Source organism: Salvelinus alpinus, chromosome 15 (assembly GCF_045679555.1).
Source record: "Salvelinus alpinus chromosome 15, SLU_Salpinus.1, whole genome shotgun sequence".
NCBI lineage: Eukaryota > Metazoa > Chordata > Actinopteri > Salmoniformes > Salmonidae > Salvelinus > Salvelinus alpinus.
The window spans coordinates 17,380,121-17,397,430 of record NC_092100.1 but is presented as its reverse complement, the minus strand read 5'-3'; the positions used below and the strand labels follow the sequence as shown (position 1 = coordinate 17,397,430).

The 17,310-nt window shown below is 42.8% G+C and overlaps 1 pseudogene; it reads left to right on the top strand.

The window, feature by feature from the left end:
* LOC139540539 (WD repeat-containing protein 18-like) overlaps window positions 1-17,310 on the top strand; it is a 76,099-nt pseudogene that overhangs the window by 24,389 nt on the left and 34,400 nt on the right.

Sequence of the window (17,310 nt, the reverse complement as noted above, 5' to 3'; positions counted from 1 at the left end):
ACTTCCAAAATTTGTTCCTCAGCAGTTTTTTCCCCCTCCTTACTCAATGAATTGCCTTCAAGATCTTGGCAAAAGACGTTAAGTGTCATAGCCACTAAATGATTTGATCTATCCAAGTCATTAAGTTGAGGTTGGAACAGAAATGTGCAGACTTTCTGCAGACTAAGATGTATTTTAAAACGGCCCACTCCTCTCAGACAGACAGGTTCAGGGGAACAGCCCTGCAGTGTGAGCTCACACACCATTATCTTTGTTCTCTTCTTGGTCTCCCTCACTTTTTTTTGTCATAGAGAGCGTGAGCTATTGTTGGGCATTATCCAGATTTTCAAACAGTTTCTGTACCATATTTGGGGTATATGGTATTACCGAATATGCACAGAATATGCTATTTAAAAAATATATACTTTTTGTTGTTGTTGTTGCACAAAACAATTTAGGCACCAGGGATCTTGATCCAGGAGGGGATTGAATGTCTCTGCTGTAACCAATAAACTTGATCTTGACATCTAGCCACTTAGCTAGCAAGTTATCAAACCAAATCATAGCTGATGACTCCTTGCTGTCCCCAGTCCACCTGGTTGTGCTGCTGCTCCAGTTTCAACTGTTCTGCCTGCAGCTATGAAACACTGACCTGTTCACCGGACGTGCTACCTTGTCCCGGACCTGCTGTTTTCGACTTTCTCTCTCTACCGCACCTGCTGTCTCTAACTCTGAATGATCGGCTATGAAAAGCCAACTGACATTTACTCCTGAGGTGCCGACCTGTTGCACCTTCTACAATCCCTGTGATTAATATTATTATTTGACCCTGCTGGTCATCTATGAACTTTTGAACATCTTGGCCATGTTCTGTTATAATCTCAACCCAGCACAGCCAGAAGACGACTGGTTACCCCTCAGAGCCTGGCTCCTCTCTAGCTTTCTTCCTATATTCCTGTCTTTCTATGGAGTTTTTCCTAGCCACCGTGCTTCTACATCTGCATTGCTTGCTGTTTGGGGTTTTAGGCTGGGTTTCTGTACACAGCTTTGTGACATCGGCTGATGTAAGAAGGGCTTTATAAATACATTTGTTTGATTGGAGCCCAGAGCTGGATATAATTTATTTGACACATCTTAGATTTCTTATAATTATACTTAACTTATAGTTATAAACAGTGGCGTAGCACGCAGCCCCACTGTCCTTGCAAGGTGGGGGTGCTCCATATATACATGAACTCAGCAAAAATAGAAACGTCCCTTTTTCAGGAGCCTGTCTTTCAAAGATAATTCGTAAAAATCCAAATAACTTCACAGAACCTCATTGTAAAGGGTTTAAACACTGTTTCCATGCTTGTTCAATGAACCATAAACAATTAATAAACATGCACATGTGGAACGGTCATTAAGACACTAACAGCTTACAGACGGTAGGCAATTAAGGTCACAGTTATGAAAACTTAGGACACTAAAGAGGCCTTTCTACTGACTCTGAAAAACATCAAAAGAAAGATGCCCAGGGTCCCTGCTCATCTGCGTGAACATGCCTAAGGCATGCTTCAAGGAGTCATGAGGACTGCAGATGTGGCCAGGGCAATAAATTGCAATGTCCGTATTGTGAGACGCCCAAGACAGCGCTACAGGGAGACAGGATGGACAGCTGATCGTCCTCGCAGTGGCAGACCATGTGTAACAACACCTGCACAGGATCGGTAAATCCAAACATCACACCTGCGGGACAGGTACAGGATGGCAACAACTGCCCGAGTTACACCAGGAACGCACAATCTCTCCATCAGTGCGCAGAATGTCCGCAATAGGCTGAGAGAGGCTGGACTGAGAGCTTGTAGGTCTGTTGTAAAGCAGGTCCTCACCAGACATCACCGGCAACAGCATCGCCTATGGGCACAAACCCACCGTCGCTGGACCAGACAGGACTGGAAAAAAGTGCTCTTCACTGACGAGTCATGGTTTTGTCTCACCAGGTGGAGGATCCGTCATGGTCTGAGGCGGTGTGTCACAGCATCATCGGACTGAGCAATCTCAACGCTGTGCGTTACAGGGAAGACATCCTCCTCCCTCATGTGGTACCTTTCCTACAGGCTCATCCTGACATGACCCTCCAGCATGACAATGCCACCAGCCATACTGCTCGTTCTGTGCGTGATTTCCTGCAAGACAGGAATGTCAGTGTTCTGCCATGGCCAGCGAAGAGCCTGGATCTCAATCCCATTGAGCACGTCTGGGACCTGTTGGATCGGAGAGTGAGGGCTAGGGCCAATTCCCCCCCCCCCCCCCCCAGAAATGTGACGGGAACTTGCAGGTGCCTTGGTGGAAGATTGGGGTAACATCTCACAGCAAGAACTGGCAAATCTGGTGCATTCCATGAGGAGGAGATGCACTGCAGTACTTAGTATCTGGTGTGGCCACCAGCTGCATTGACTTTTACTTTTGATTTGGACCCCTCCCCCTTTGTTCAGGGGCACATTATTCAATTTCTGTTAGTCACATGTCTGTGGAACTTGTTCAGTTTGTGTCTCAGTTGTTGAATCTTATGTTCTTAACATATTTACACATGTTAAGTTTGCTGAAAATAAATGCATTTGACAGTGAGAGGACGTTTCTTTTTTTGCTGAGTTTACATACACATTTAATCAATTTCTTTCGGTATTGAAAGTTATACCGTCGAAATACACCAGTATACGGTGTATCGCCCAAGCCTAACGTGAGCCCTTAACGTTTTAGCACTGTATTATGTTAGCAGCCCTTAAAATGTATTTCCTTAAGATGAAATTAACCAATGTCCACAACTCAGCTCAATTTATCCATGCATCCCTCTCCCTCTATCTCTCTCCTTTCTTCTCTCGACCTCTCTATAGCTATGGGAGCTATCCTCAGGGGAGATGCTCCTGTCTGTTCTCTTTGACGTGGGCATCATGTCAGTGACCCTTGACCCCTGCGAGTACTACCTCTTCTGTGGCGGTAAGCTATCTTTTTTTCTGTCTTCCCCACCTTAGCTTTCCTTGGGTTAACGTCTCAACGGCTTTAATTCACAAACTGTGGGTCTACCTTAATCGAGCATCCATCAAGCGCAACCTTGCTCACTTGAACATGGGTTTTTGTTTCATAACGTCAAGGTTTCATCAGTGGCCTTCCTGTACATTATAAACAGGTTGCCCTACCATAAATAACCAACCCGTTGTGGATAGTGCCCATGGAGAGCAGTGTCTGGACAGGGGCGAGCTCAGACGGGTGACAGTAAATTGGAAAACAGATATACAGCGGGTACATTAGGCCACAGTCTGGCGACGCACCAAGAGAAAGTGACGTAGCTAAGAGACTTTGAACTGGCGTATCCATCTCTAAAATGGAGTTTGCATGTCATAACTTTATCTCCTGGTGTATTCAGTACATATTGTCCGCTGATATTTTTTATTTCAGTCTGACGTCACAACTAGGGCTAGGCAATATGGGCAAAATATAATATCACGGTATTTAAAAAAATAATAATAATAATTGGATGGTTTGGCAGTATTTTATATTTTTTAATAATAAAAGTTTGCTTTATGAGTAGTGCGTGACCCTAGGGTGGCACCACATACAGTGCATTCGGGAAAGTATTCAGAGCCCTTGACTTTTTGTCTTTGAGTTTTGACTTATTCTAAAATGGATTAAATCGTTTTTTCCCCCCTTATTAATCTACACACAATACCCCATAATAAAAAGCACAAAAAAAAAGTGAATTAATTTAATTTAAAAAATTGAAATATCACATTTACTCAAGTATTCAGACCCTTTCCTCAGTACTTTGTTGAAGCACCTTTGGCAGCGATTACAGTCTCGAGTCTTCTTGAGTATGATGTTACAAGCTTGGCACACCTGTGTTTGGGGAGTTTCTCCCATTCTTCTCTGCAGATCCTCTCAAGCTCTGTCAGGTTGGACGGGGAGTGTCACTGCACAACTATTTTCAGGTCTCTCCAGAGATGTAAGACCGTGTTCAAGTCCGGGCTATGGCTGGGCCACTCTAGGACATTGATACTTGTCCCGAAGCCACTCCTGTGTTGTCTTGGCTGTGTGCTTAGGGTCGTTGTCCTGTTGGAAGGTGAACCTTCGCCCAAATCTGAGGTCCTGAGCATTCTGGAGCAGGTTTTCATCAAGGATATTTCTGTACTTTGCTCTGTTCATCTTTCCCTCGATCCTGACTAGTCTCCCAGTCCCTGCCGCTGAAAGACATCCCCACAGCATGATGCTTTACCATGCTTCATGGTGGCAGCATCATGGTGACATTCTTCCTCAAGATGTGAATGCCAAAGTGTTCAGTTTTGGTTTCATCAGACCAGATAATCTTGTTTCTGATGGTCTGAGAGTCCTTTAGGTGCCTTTTGTCAAACTCCAAGCGGGCTCTCATGTGCCTTGTACTGAGGAGTGGTTTCCGTCTGGCCATTCTACCATAAAGGCCTGATTGGTGGAGTGCTGCAGAGATGGTTGTCATTCTGGAAGGTTCTCCCATCTCCACAGAGGAACTCTGGAGCTTTGTCAGAGTGACCAACGGGTTGATTGCTCAGTTTGGCCGGGCGGCCAGCTCTAAGAAAAGTCTTGGTGGTTCAAAACTTCTTCCATTTAAGAATGATGGAGTCCACTGTGTTCTTGGGGACCTTCAATGCTGCAGACATTTTTTGGTACCCTTCCCCAGATCTGTGCCACGACACAATCCTGAGCTCTATGGACAATTCAGTCGACTTCATGGCTTGTTTTTTGCTCGGACATTCACTGTCAACTGTGGGACCTTTATATAGAAAGGTGTGTGCCTTTCCAAATCATATCCAATCAATGAATTTACCACAGGATCAGGATCATCAATCGAAACAGGATGGACCTGAGAGCAATTTCAATTCTAATAGCAAAGGGTCTGAATACTTATGTAAATAAGGTACTTCTGTTTTTTTTAATTAATTTGCACATTCTAAATGATTGCAATGGGTATTCATCCATGGATTGTTTTATACTGTTCAAAACAAAACCAAAAAAATTCTGCATTTTCATAAACGTATGCATTTCCTGTGTTAATTTGAGATAATTTCCATACTGCCACGTAGGGCTGCACAAAATGGGCAAACAATCTAGGCCTTATTTTTAACCAAATGTTGCAATTGCGATTTGACTTGAGATTTAGAGAAAAACACTTGAGTGAACTGTTGGAATCATGGAAATAGAATGATTATTCTAATTATATAGTTAGAATATAATAGTGGGCACTTTGAATACAGTATTTGACATGACAACAAATGAAAATGCCAGGGAGGAGTTATTGTGACCATATAGGATCAAATCAAATGTATTTATATAGCCCTTCTTACATCAGCTGATATCTCAAAATGCTGTACAGAAACCCAGCCTAAAACCCCAAACAGCAAGCAATGCAGGTGTAGAAGCACGGTGGCTAGGAAAAACTCCCTAGAAAGGCCAACACCTAGGAAGAAACCTAGAGAGGAACCAGGCTATGAGGGGTGGCCAGTCCTCTTCTGGCTGTGCCGGGTGGAGATTATAACAGAACATGGCCAAGATGTTCAAATGTTCATAAATGACCAGCACGGTCAAATAATAATAATCACAGTAGTTGTCAAGGGTGCAGCAAGTCAGCACCTCAGGAGTAAATGTCAGTTGGCTTTTCATAGCCGATCATTAAGAGTATCTCTACCGCTCCTGCTGTCTCTAGAGAGTTGAAAACAGCAGGTCTGGGACAGGTAGCACGTCCGGTGAACAGGTCAGGGTTCCATAGCCGCAGGCAGAACAGTTGAAACTGGAGCAGCAGCACGACCAGGTGGACTGGGGACAGCAAGGAGTCATCATGCCAGGTAGTCCTGAGGCATGGTCCTAGGGCTCAGGTCCTCCGAGAGAGAGAGAGAGAATTAGAGAGAGCATACTTAAATTCACACAGGACCCTGGATAAGACAGGAGAAGTACTCCAGATATAACAGACTGACCCTAGCCCCCCGACACATAAACTACTGCAGCATAAATACTGGAGGCTGAGACAGGAGGGGTCAGGAGACACTGTGGCCCCATCCGATGATACCCCCGGACAGGGCCAAACAGGAAGGATATAACCCCACCCACTTTGCCAAAGCACAGATATCTTCAACCACCAACTTACCATCCAGAGACAAGGGCGAGTATAGCCCACAAAGATCTCCGCCACGGCACAACCCAAGGAAGGGGGGGAGGGGCGCCAACCCAGACAGGGAGATCACGTCAGTGACTCAACCCACTCAAGTGACGCACCCCTCCTAGAGACGGCATGAAAGAGCACCAGTAAGCCAGTAACTCAGCCCCTGTAATAGGGTTAGAGAGGGGAACCGGCCAGGCAGAGACAGCAAGGGCGGTTCGTTGCCTTTCCGTTCCAGAGCCTTTCCGTTCACCTTCACACTCCTGGGCCAGACTACACTCAATCATATGACCAACTGAAGAGATGAGTCTTCAGTAAAGACTTAAAGGTTGAGACCGAGTCTGCATCTCTCACATGGGTAGGCAGACCATTCCATAAAAATGAGCTCTATAGGAGAAAGCCCTGCCTCCAGCTGTTTGCATAGAAATTCTAGGGACAATTAGGAGGCCTGCGTCTTGTGACCGTAGTGTACATGTAGGTATGTACGGCAGGACCAAATCAGAAAGATAGGTAGGAGCAAGCCCATGTAATGCTTTGTAGGTTAGCAGTAAAACCTTGAAATCAGCCCTTGCCTTAACAGGAAGCCAGTGTAGGGAGGCTAGCACTGGAGTAATATGATACAATTTTTTGGTTCTAGTCAGGATTCTAGCAGCCGTATTTAGCACTAACTGAAGTTTATTTTGTGCTTTATCCGGGTAGCCGGAAAGTATAGCATTGCAGTAGTCTAACCTAGAAGTAACAAAGCATGGATACGTTTTTCTGCATAATTTTGGGATTTTTGCAATGTTACGTAGATGGAAAAAAGCTGTCCTTGAAACAGTCTTGATATGTTCGTCAAAAGAGACATCAGGGTCCAGAGTAACGCCGAGGTCCTTCACAGTTTTATTTGAGACGACTTTACAACCATCAAGATTAATTGTCAGATGCAACAGAAGATCTCTTTGTTTCTTGGGACCTAGAACAAGCATCTCTGTTTTGTCCGAGTTTAAAAGTAGAAAGTTTGCAGCCAACCACTTCCTTATCTCTGAAACACAGGCTTCTAGCGAGGGCCATTTCGGGGCTTCACCATGTTTCATTGTACAGCTGTGTGTCATCCGCATAGCAGTGATAGTTAACATTATATTTTCGAATGACATCCCCAAGAGGTAAAATATATAGTGAAAACAATAGTGGTCCTAAAACGGAACCTTGAGGAACACCGAAATGTACAGTTGATTTGTCAGAGGACAAACCATTCACAGAGACAACCTGATATCTTTCCGACAGATAAGATCTAAACCAGGCCATAACTTGTCCGTGTAGACCAATTTGGGTTTCCAATCTCTCCAAAAGAATGTGGTGATTGATGGTATCAAAGGCAGCACTAAGGTCTAGGAGCACGAGGACAGATGCAGAGCCTCGGTCTGACGCCATTAAAAGGATCCATAGTGTTTATGTGTTTCCTAGGGGACCCTATAATCTTTGGCTTCATTGAATGCTTTCTCTTAGCAACTTCATGTAGCTAAAATATTCTTGCTTTGCCTATTCCTCTTTGATTTAGAAGATACTGTTGCATAAAACACATGCAGATTTAGGTCTACACCATCACTGGTATTATCAGGCTGGATAGCTAATTGAGTTTGCTCTGACTTTATTATCTAGCTAGCGATTAGCATTAGCGGCTAACAAGATTTAGGCCCAACTTGCTAATAAAGGACAAACTAGCTGTTTGCAGATGTAAGAAACACAAACCAATAGTGTAGTTATATTAAGAAGCAAAGTGCAAACAGCATCGTTGTCATCAACATTGTTGCAAACTGAACACAAGTGTCTCGTGGTCGAAGGAACAACAAATGCGCTCCTTGAGTGACGGGGCGGGGCTAGGTCTGTGTGGAAGCAGCATGCAGAAAGAGAGCGCGGCGAGGGAGAACTCAAGAAGGGAAGTAAACTATAAAATGGACGTTGCAAACTGCGTATCACATTTAACAAACCAAACATTCAAATACCATTATAGAAGGTAAAGTAAAACCGGTCCAAACCGGTCCGTGCATCAGTTCCGGCCTATCGTAAAATACGGTATACCGCCCAGCCCAGGTCACAACTAGTATCTTTGAAGACTGCAGATGAATAGAGTCAAATAAGCACATTTATTTCCAGCACATGAAAATAACTTTCCATATACTGTCATCAAACCCGTTACCTAATTTATTAATTATTTTAATGAAAACTTTATTTAATTTTCACAGGTGAAGGCACACATCAGGACACTTTTTCCATGTACACACAACTGACAAACAAAATAAATAAATTCAGAACATTACAAATAAAATAATCCCCCTCCACGTGTCAGTTGCCTTATAATACAACTTTGACTCAATTCCCTATGAGTTAGCCCTGTACATTTCTAGTGACGCACGAAAATACAGTAAACTTCGTAAGAGGTGTCCCTCTGATCAGCTGACAGCACCTTGATGTGTCTCCTCAGTGCTGGCATGGAACAGAGCTGCTAAAGTTTGTTAGTGAAGAGGGGAATGGGATTGATGTTTGGACCGGCCCACATCTCTCTGGTGCACAGGGGAGGTCAAGGCAGGTTATGCTTGCACAAAGCTTCATCTGGTGGGAGATCGGTAGGGCATTTCCAGAACATTACTCTGCAGCATCCCTATAGTATCTTTACTTGGGCTCACCCTGGGTTTTCCAACTTACAGTAAGCCACTGAGAAAGACTTCTTCAGTTGAAAGGGAAAATATAAATACAACGTTAATCTACCACTATTTGTAATTCTGCACATGTAGTGCGGATTCTCTAAAAGCACTCGACTGTTGATTTTCCATTAACTTTCTAAGCATTGCACCATCCTTGTATGGGTGAATCCCCACTGTTGGCCTGAAAGGTGGAGAGATTGTAGAAAACGGGAAAGGGGGGGTCACTGGCATGACCAGTGTGTTTGGGTTGTAAATAATCGGGGTCTTTCACAGGGACTGTTGTCTGTACCCATGCCTCTTGAGGGACTTATTTTCTCCCTGTGTAGCTCCTGGTTGCTGTACATTCCCATGAGACTAGTCAAGTGTAGTGGAGGCTCCTCAGAGGGGAAGGGGAGGACCATCCTCTTCAGGGAATTTCAGAAAAATGTAAATAGTGAAACATTAAAAGTTATCCTTTTTAGATACAACTATACTAAATATAGTCACGTCATCAAATAACTGCTCAAAACACACTGTTTTGCAATGGTCTACATTAGCCTCAACAGCACTCTCTAGGGTAGCACCATGGTGTAGCCGGAGGACAGCTATTTTCCGTCCTCCTCTGGGTTCATTAACTCCAATACAAAACTTAGGAGGCTCATGCTTATCAGCCCCTTCCTTAGACTCACAAAGTAATTATGACAGGTTTGAGGACATCCTCCAGAAGTCAACAGAGCTCTTGCAGTTTGAACTAACATCTTGTCTACCCAATCAACGGATCAGAGAATGAATCTAGTATTGAAAGTTTAAGCTACATCTAGCTAGCACTGCAGTGCATAAAGTGTGGTGAGTAGTTGACTCAGAGAGAAGGACAATATTTGAACAGTTTTGAACAAATTATTTTCTTCAAAAATTGACGGTTTATTAACGCGTAAGTTCTAGTTTGTTGACTATAACGTTAATATGGTGGCAATGATGTAGGCTGTGTAGCGGTTAGTGGTTATGGTGTAAAGGTTTGGCTTGAGGAGGTTTTTGTACCTTGTCACAGACCTCTGTTGTGTTGTGCACTGAAGTCTACAAGCGAAGGGAAAAGGTGAGAGGAGGAGAGCGCGTAAATGCGAGAAGGAATTATACAACGAGCAAAGTGATGATGCTGTATGTGGCTACTATGAAAGTAAACTGTGTGTGCAGGTGATTCTTTCTGACAATTCTGTTGCAAAACATTTCTTAAACAAAAGCAGAGGAAATGAAACCGGGAGGGACCTACCTGAATTTGTCCAATAGAAACTCTATATTTTTTGTGTGATTACACTCCAGATCAGCTAGATGCAGGCAAAGGTGTTCAAGGCGGTATTGAATGTGTTACTGTCTGTTACCTTGATTACGCAAATTTGTCTCTCGACCTGTGCACCTATGTAATAAACATTCATTTGCAGGCTAGGTTGTAGCAACCTCATGATGGATATAGGGCAAATTCTAGTAACATGTAGTAGCCTAAACCTGTCTGTTACATTGCGACGGGTTAATGGAATATGAATGACCGTCATCCAATATGCTGTAATAGAAATAATGCGATGCTCGTTAAAAAAAAAATGCTCCCCCCTAATCTTGAACGGCACCAACTGCCACTGGTCAAGTGGGATCCTTTCTGACAGCTTCTCTTCAAGGAGAAAGGAGGCCTGTCATGGTTCAGAGTCACAGCCCCCCCGGTTTAGTGCATCTAGACTTACTGTAACATGCTAACCAGGATCTTTGTTCTTCAGCTTTGACAGATCATTTAACACAAGATGGACTTTTGTATTAGGCATGATTTATGGTTTATTTGCAGGATGGGCTTCTTTTGTGCCCCAGGAAGCCACATTTCCGTGCATAACAATGTGTGTTTGTCAAGCTGCACCGAATTAATCCAAATTGAGTATGTAACCGACACAACCAACTGGATCAGAGAAGACGTCAATGGATGTTGTTTAGTTTGAGGTTCAAGCTTTGTCCTCTCTTCTCCTTTCTACTTGTCATGAGTTTCACGTCAGGTAAAGAAACTTGCAGAAAAGACTCAATTAAACAAGACAGAAATTAATGGGAACATTTTTGCAGAAGAAAGGATCCCCCTCCCCTCATTAGAATATCCCACTTCTATTTAAAACCTGATTTTCCCTCATTCTGGCTCTTGCAGTCGTACAAAACTGGGAGTGAGTCACTCCTTGTGCAGGCGGGTTGCCCGTAGGCATCACCCCCCATTATAGACACTTCCTGTCTCCTTTCTCTTCCTCTCACAGTCCTGCAGGAAGTTCAGACTGAGTGCCTCCAAATCTGTGCTTCAATGACAGAGTCTCACTGCTCCATGTATCGATAATTAAAACTCGCACATTTCAACCTCCTTACTCGTCATCTCATTTACTTTGTAATTGTGTACACCCCCCCCCCCCCCCCCCACTCCTCCCCCCCAAATCCGCGACGCTGGAAATGTTGTGGGTGGCACTTGGATGTATGGCCAAACAAACAATATCCCAGAAGCATCAGGTTTGAGTGGAGAAAAGCCCTCTTCTGTGAAAGAGTGATACAGATACACGCCCCCCTCTACCACTGACTCATGGTTATTGTTCCAGTCCTCTCACAGGTTATTAATACAAAAAACAAGTTAATGTTAGTCAGTCAGTCTGACAGGGAGCATGTCAATATTCACAGAAACGGTCATATAGATCTAGACTGCTCCTTTAGTTTTTGTTAGAATTTTTTTATCTACGGTTCAGATTACTTCGTCTAATATTCTGCTATTGGTCAGGGGACTACACCGCTTATGTTATTTTAATTATTTTACATAAGTATAGCAATAATTGCTTTTAATGTTGTAGTGGAATGACTTGACCTCAGGAAGAATGGCTTAAAGTCATGAAATTGTCATTGATATGACAAGATTTCTGAGACGGCATATAATTTCATTTATTCATATTGAAGTATGATTCATGTATGCTAAAAAGACCTGTTGCAAGCTGTAATTATTGAGATAGAACATTTCCCTGGTCAAGATCCTGTTTGGATACAAGAGTTGCTCGACTTATTAAATCCTACCGACCCCTTTACTTTGGTCCTGTATCTCTAATCATATCTTATTCGTGTGCTAACGTTCCTCAGATCTTTATTGCTTGCCTTTAAAGGCCCAGTGCAGCCAAAATTAAGTTTTCACTGTGTTTTGTATCATATTGTACGACAGATAATGAAAAATAACATTGTGAAAGTTTGAAAAAAATGTATCATTGTTATTTCCTGATAGTTGCTGGTTGAAAATACAATGTACACAGGACCTTCTAATCATCCTGTTTGCATGGGAAGGAGTTTCGGCTTGCCTGGTAACCAATTTACTGCATGGTGATGTCAATAGACCAATAACAAAGAGTTCCAAACCTCTCTGCCAATAACAGCTAGTTTTAAGTTCACCCCTCGCCACGCAGACCACTCCCAGACAGTCTTAGCAAAATTCTTCCTTGAGAAACTAAAAAGCAATTTTTGTCAATTTTAATGGAAAACTATCACAGTAGGGTACTTAATTGTTACCCGGAAATGATTTGATATTGATATAAAACCGTCTGCATTGGGCCTTTAAAGATTTTGAAAGCCAAGCCGCTACCCCATTGACTCGCACACCTTGGACTTCCAACCAGTCTTTAGAAGCTTAATTATTTAGGAATGCTGCATCTTAAAGATCAATTGGATAATTAAGATAATTGGAGAGAGAAGACCGCTTTTATAGCCCCGCTCTGCATTAAATCAATTACATTAACTCTGCATTGTTGCTTTCTATGGTTAAAGTTAAGTCTATAGATGCTAGTGAGTGAAATCACAGCTTTTTACTGCTCCACCATTTCCTCTTCCCTCTGGCTTCCCCCTAGCTCTTAAATTATAATGATCTACCTCATTATGCCGCATTCTTTGTCATTCATTCTAAAGAAATTGCAGATCATCTGTATCTCATTCTTTCCTTGTTTGGATTGAGAATGGATATTGTGGTTTAATCCTCTAAATTGATGAGTTTGTACATCTTTGATAAAGACATCTCTTCCCTCTTTCTGGTTAACATTGCTTGACACTCTGAATGACTGCTTGTCTTGAAAGTGAGCGTTATTACTTTGGGCCAACTGGATTCCATCACAAATGTTTGATATTTTTCATTTTTTATGTATTCATTTTTACATAATTTGTCTGAATCCATTAGGGTTGTTGCATATCTGAACATATTGTGGTTTATTTTTAACAAAGAGTGGGATCACTTTGTATTAAAACTACCTGTATACTGTATTTGGACAGCAGCAACCACATCTCCTGATACAGCTTAAAATGTTATTCTGAATATAATATTGAAACTGCCACCTCTACAGTCAGCATCCAAAAGGCATTAACGCTTCACCAGCACGTCTTTTCCTGCTCCCCTAATTGTGCTGTTTACCCGATTTGGAGAGGGTTATTCATTTCCTAGACAGCTTAACTGTGAATGTGCCTTTGGATCATTGTTTAATAAAGGGGATTTCATACCCTAGCTGGGCAGAAGTTCTTATGCATTCTGAGTGAGAGCTGAGTTTGTTGTGCGGTTTACTTCCCCCCTTGTCAAAATTGTTCAGCAGGAGATGAGACAGTGAGGCCAGAATTGTCACATTTGGATAAATAGGCCTAGTGACAGACAGACAGGCTGAGAATTCTCTTCCCCACTGTGAGCCAGCAGCAACCAGCTGTTTCCTTTTCCTGCAGTGTGAAGGTTTTGAAATGTAATCCTGACAAGACTTTTTTGCCATAGAAAATACATAATTTTCTTGCTAAATGGTTCCGGACATCCCTCACGGATTTAAGCACTTGATTTTAACATTTTAACAGGCTAATGTCACAATTTTGTATTTATTTCATCCTTCATCGGTGGTGGATTAGACTAATTACTGTATTTTTCATTCCACTTCCAACATTTGAGTTAATGGAGTCGTGTGAAATGATACACCCATGCTTCCCTCCCACTCAAACCTTCGCTTAATGATTTGAATTTCAGTGTTCTGGCCAGAGTATCAAGCCCAGGCCAGGCTTCTACACAGACAAAATTATTAACTATTAACCAAATCCCTTTCAAGTCCACTTGTCATGTTTAATTGAGTGCCCTCAAAATAGGCAGTATAGAAGTGATGTAATGATTAAAGTTGGTCATAGTCAAGTCCAGCGGTGTCCAGTCCTCCCTTCCTTGCTGCCTGTCTGATGCAACCGCATCCCTAATTAAAGCAATTAAGTCAATCCATCAAACCATTAAGAGGCTGGACAAGGCCACAAATTCCCTGCCAACTTAATAGAGGAGAGGGGGGAACATGTTAGTGAGTGTACCTGAGACGCAAGCTAATTAGCTCTGGGAATGAAAAACAACTATCAGAAGTTTGAGGTTTGCTTACTCTGATGAACTTCTGTTGACTTCTTTCTTCTGATCTGCAGAGCCTAAGTCGGGATAAGACATTCCAGTCGGACAACGAGGGTAACCAGGTTTTCAAAGAACACAGGTGGGCTGCCTTCAAGGGCTCTTCTATTTAATATATGCCATTTAGCAGACACTTTTTTCCAAAGCGAACTTAGTCATGCGGCATACATTTTACATATGGGTGGTCCTGGGAATCGAAGGCACTATCCTGGCATTGTAGTGTAGTAATATTTGATATGTGTATATGTTTGATATACAGTATATTATATATACATCACATGCGACTCGTAATAAGACAAGCATTTTATTAGGCTAATTGTTATATGACTCCATAAAGATCATTTCAATTTACAAGCAAGGATTAGGCAATGAGTTGACGTTGACTAGCAAGAATTCGTCTGAGAATTGTATTTATCAAAGGCAGATATTTCATTAACATTGTACAATGAATGGATTCACATACAATGCATGAAGCTTAAGTTACAAACCATTACAAAGCATACTTCTTGGCATATACAGTGCATTCGGAAAGTATTCAGACCCCTTGACTTTTCCATATTTTGTTACATTACAGCCTTATTCTAAAATAGATTAAATAATTATTTTTCCTCGTCAATCTACACGCAATACCCCATAACGAAGAAGTGAAAATAAGTTTTTAGAAATGTTTGCAAATGTATTAAAAATTATCGGATACCTTATTTATATAAGTATTCCGACCCTTTGCTATGAGACTCGAAATTGAGCTCAGGTGCTTCCTGTTTCCATTGATCATCCTTGGGATTTTTCTACAACTTGATTGGATTCCACCTGTGGTAAATTCAATTGATTGGACATGATTTTGAAAGGCACACACGCCTATATAAGGTCCCACAGTTGACACTGCATGTCAGAGCAAAAACCAAGCCATGAGGTTGAAGGAATTGTCCGTAGAGCGCCGAGACAGGATTGTGTCGAGGTACAGATCTGGGGAAGGGTACCAAAAATGTCTGCAGCATTGAAGGTCCCCAAGAACACAGTGGCCTCCATCATTCTTAAATGGAAGAAGTTTTGAACCACCAAGACTCTTCCTAGAGCTGGCCGCCCGGCCAAACTGAGCAATCGGGGGAGAGGTTCCTTGCTTAGGGAAGTGACCAATAACCCGATGGTCACTCTGACAGAGCTCCGTAGTTCCTCTGTGGAGATGGGAGAACCTTCCAGAAGGACAACCGTCTCTGCAGCACTCCACCAATCAGGCCTTTATGGTAGAGAGGCCAGACAGAAGCCTCTCTTCAGTAAAAGGCACATGACAGCCGCTTGGAGGTTCCCAAAAGGCACCTAAAGGACTCTCAGACCATGAGAAACAAGATTCTCTGGTCTGATTGAACTCTTTTGCCTGAAAGCCAAGTTTCATGTCTGGAGGAAACCTGGCACCATCCAGGTGGCAGCATCATGCTGTGGGGATTTTTTTTACCGGCAAGGACTGGGAGACTCAGAGGGGAAAGATGAACTGAGCAAACTACAGAGAGATTTTTGATGAAAACCTACTCCAGAGCGCTCAGGACCTCAGACTGTGGCGAAGGTTCACCTTCCAGCAGGACAACGTCTCTAAGCACACAGCCAATACAACGCAGAAGTGGTTTCTGAATGTCCTTGAATGGCCCAGCCAGAGTCTGGACTTGAACCGGATCGAACTACTGGAGAGATCTGAAAATAGCTGTGCAGCGATGCTCAACATCCAAGCTGACATAGCTTGAGAGGATCTGCAGAGAAGAAGTTAAAGCTGTCATCAAGGTAAAGGGTGGCTAACCATGACTGCATGGCCATGCACGCCTCCAACTTGATCATCAAGTTTGCAGACGACACAAAAGTTGTAGGCTTGATCACCAACAACGACTAGACAGCCAATAGGGAGGAGGTGAGGGCACTCGGAGTGTGGTGTCAGGAAAACAACCTCTCACTAAAATTCAACAAAACAAAGGAGATGATCATGGACTTCAGGAAACAGCAGAGGGAGCACCCCCCTATCCACATCGACGGGACAGCAGTGGAGAAGGTGGAAAGGTTTAAGTTCCTCGGCATACACATCACGGACAAACTGAAATGGTCCACCCACACAGACAGTGTGGTAAAGAAGGCGCAACAGCGCCTCTTTAACCTCAGGAGGCTGAAGAAATTTAACAGATGCACAATAGAGAGCATCCTGTCGGGCTGTATCACTGCCTGGTTCGGCAACTGCACCGACCACAACCGCACGTCTCTCCAGAGGGTGGTGCGGTCTGCCCAACGCATCACCGGGAGCAAACTACCTGCCCTCCAAGACACCTACAGCACCCGATGTCACAGGAAGGCCAAAAAGATAATCAAGGACAACAACCCCCGAGCCACTGCCTGTTCACCCCGCTACCATCCAGAAGGCGAGGTCAGTACAGTTGCGTCAAAGCTGGGACCGAGAGACTGAAAAATAGCTTCTATCAAGGCCATCAGACTGTTAAACAGCCATCACTAACACAGAGAGGCTGCTGCCTACATACAGACTTGAAATCATTAGACACTCTAACAAATGGATCACTAGTCACTTTATTAATGCCACTTTAATAATGATGTAATAAATCATGTTTCTTAAATTACTCATCCCGTATGTATATACTGTATTTTATACCATCTTTTGCATCTCGTCTATGCCGGTCGGTCATGGCCCATCCATATATTTATATGTACATATTCTTATTCCATCCCTTCTCTTAGATTTGTGTGTATTAGGTAGTTGTTGTGGAATTGTTAGATGACTTGTTAGATATTGCTGCACTGTCAGAACTAGAAGCACAAGCATTTCGCTACATTCGCAATAACATCTGCTAACCATGTGTATGTGACCAATAACATTTTATTTGACTGAAGAATCGCAAATATATAATATATTTTGATTTGTTTAACAGTTTTTTTTTTGTTACTACATGATTCCATATGTGTTATTTCATAGTTGGTGTCTTCCCTATTATTCTTCAATGTAGAAAATAGTAAAAAATTAAATAAAAAATACTGCAATGAGTAGGTGTGTCCAGACTTTTGACTGGTACTATATT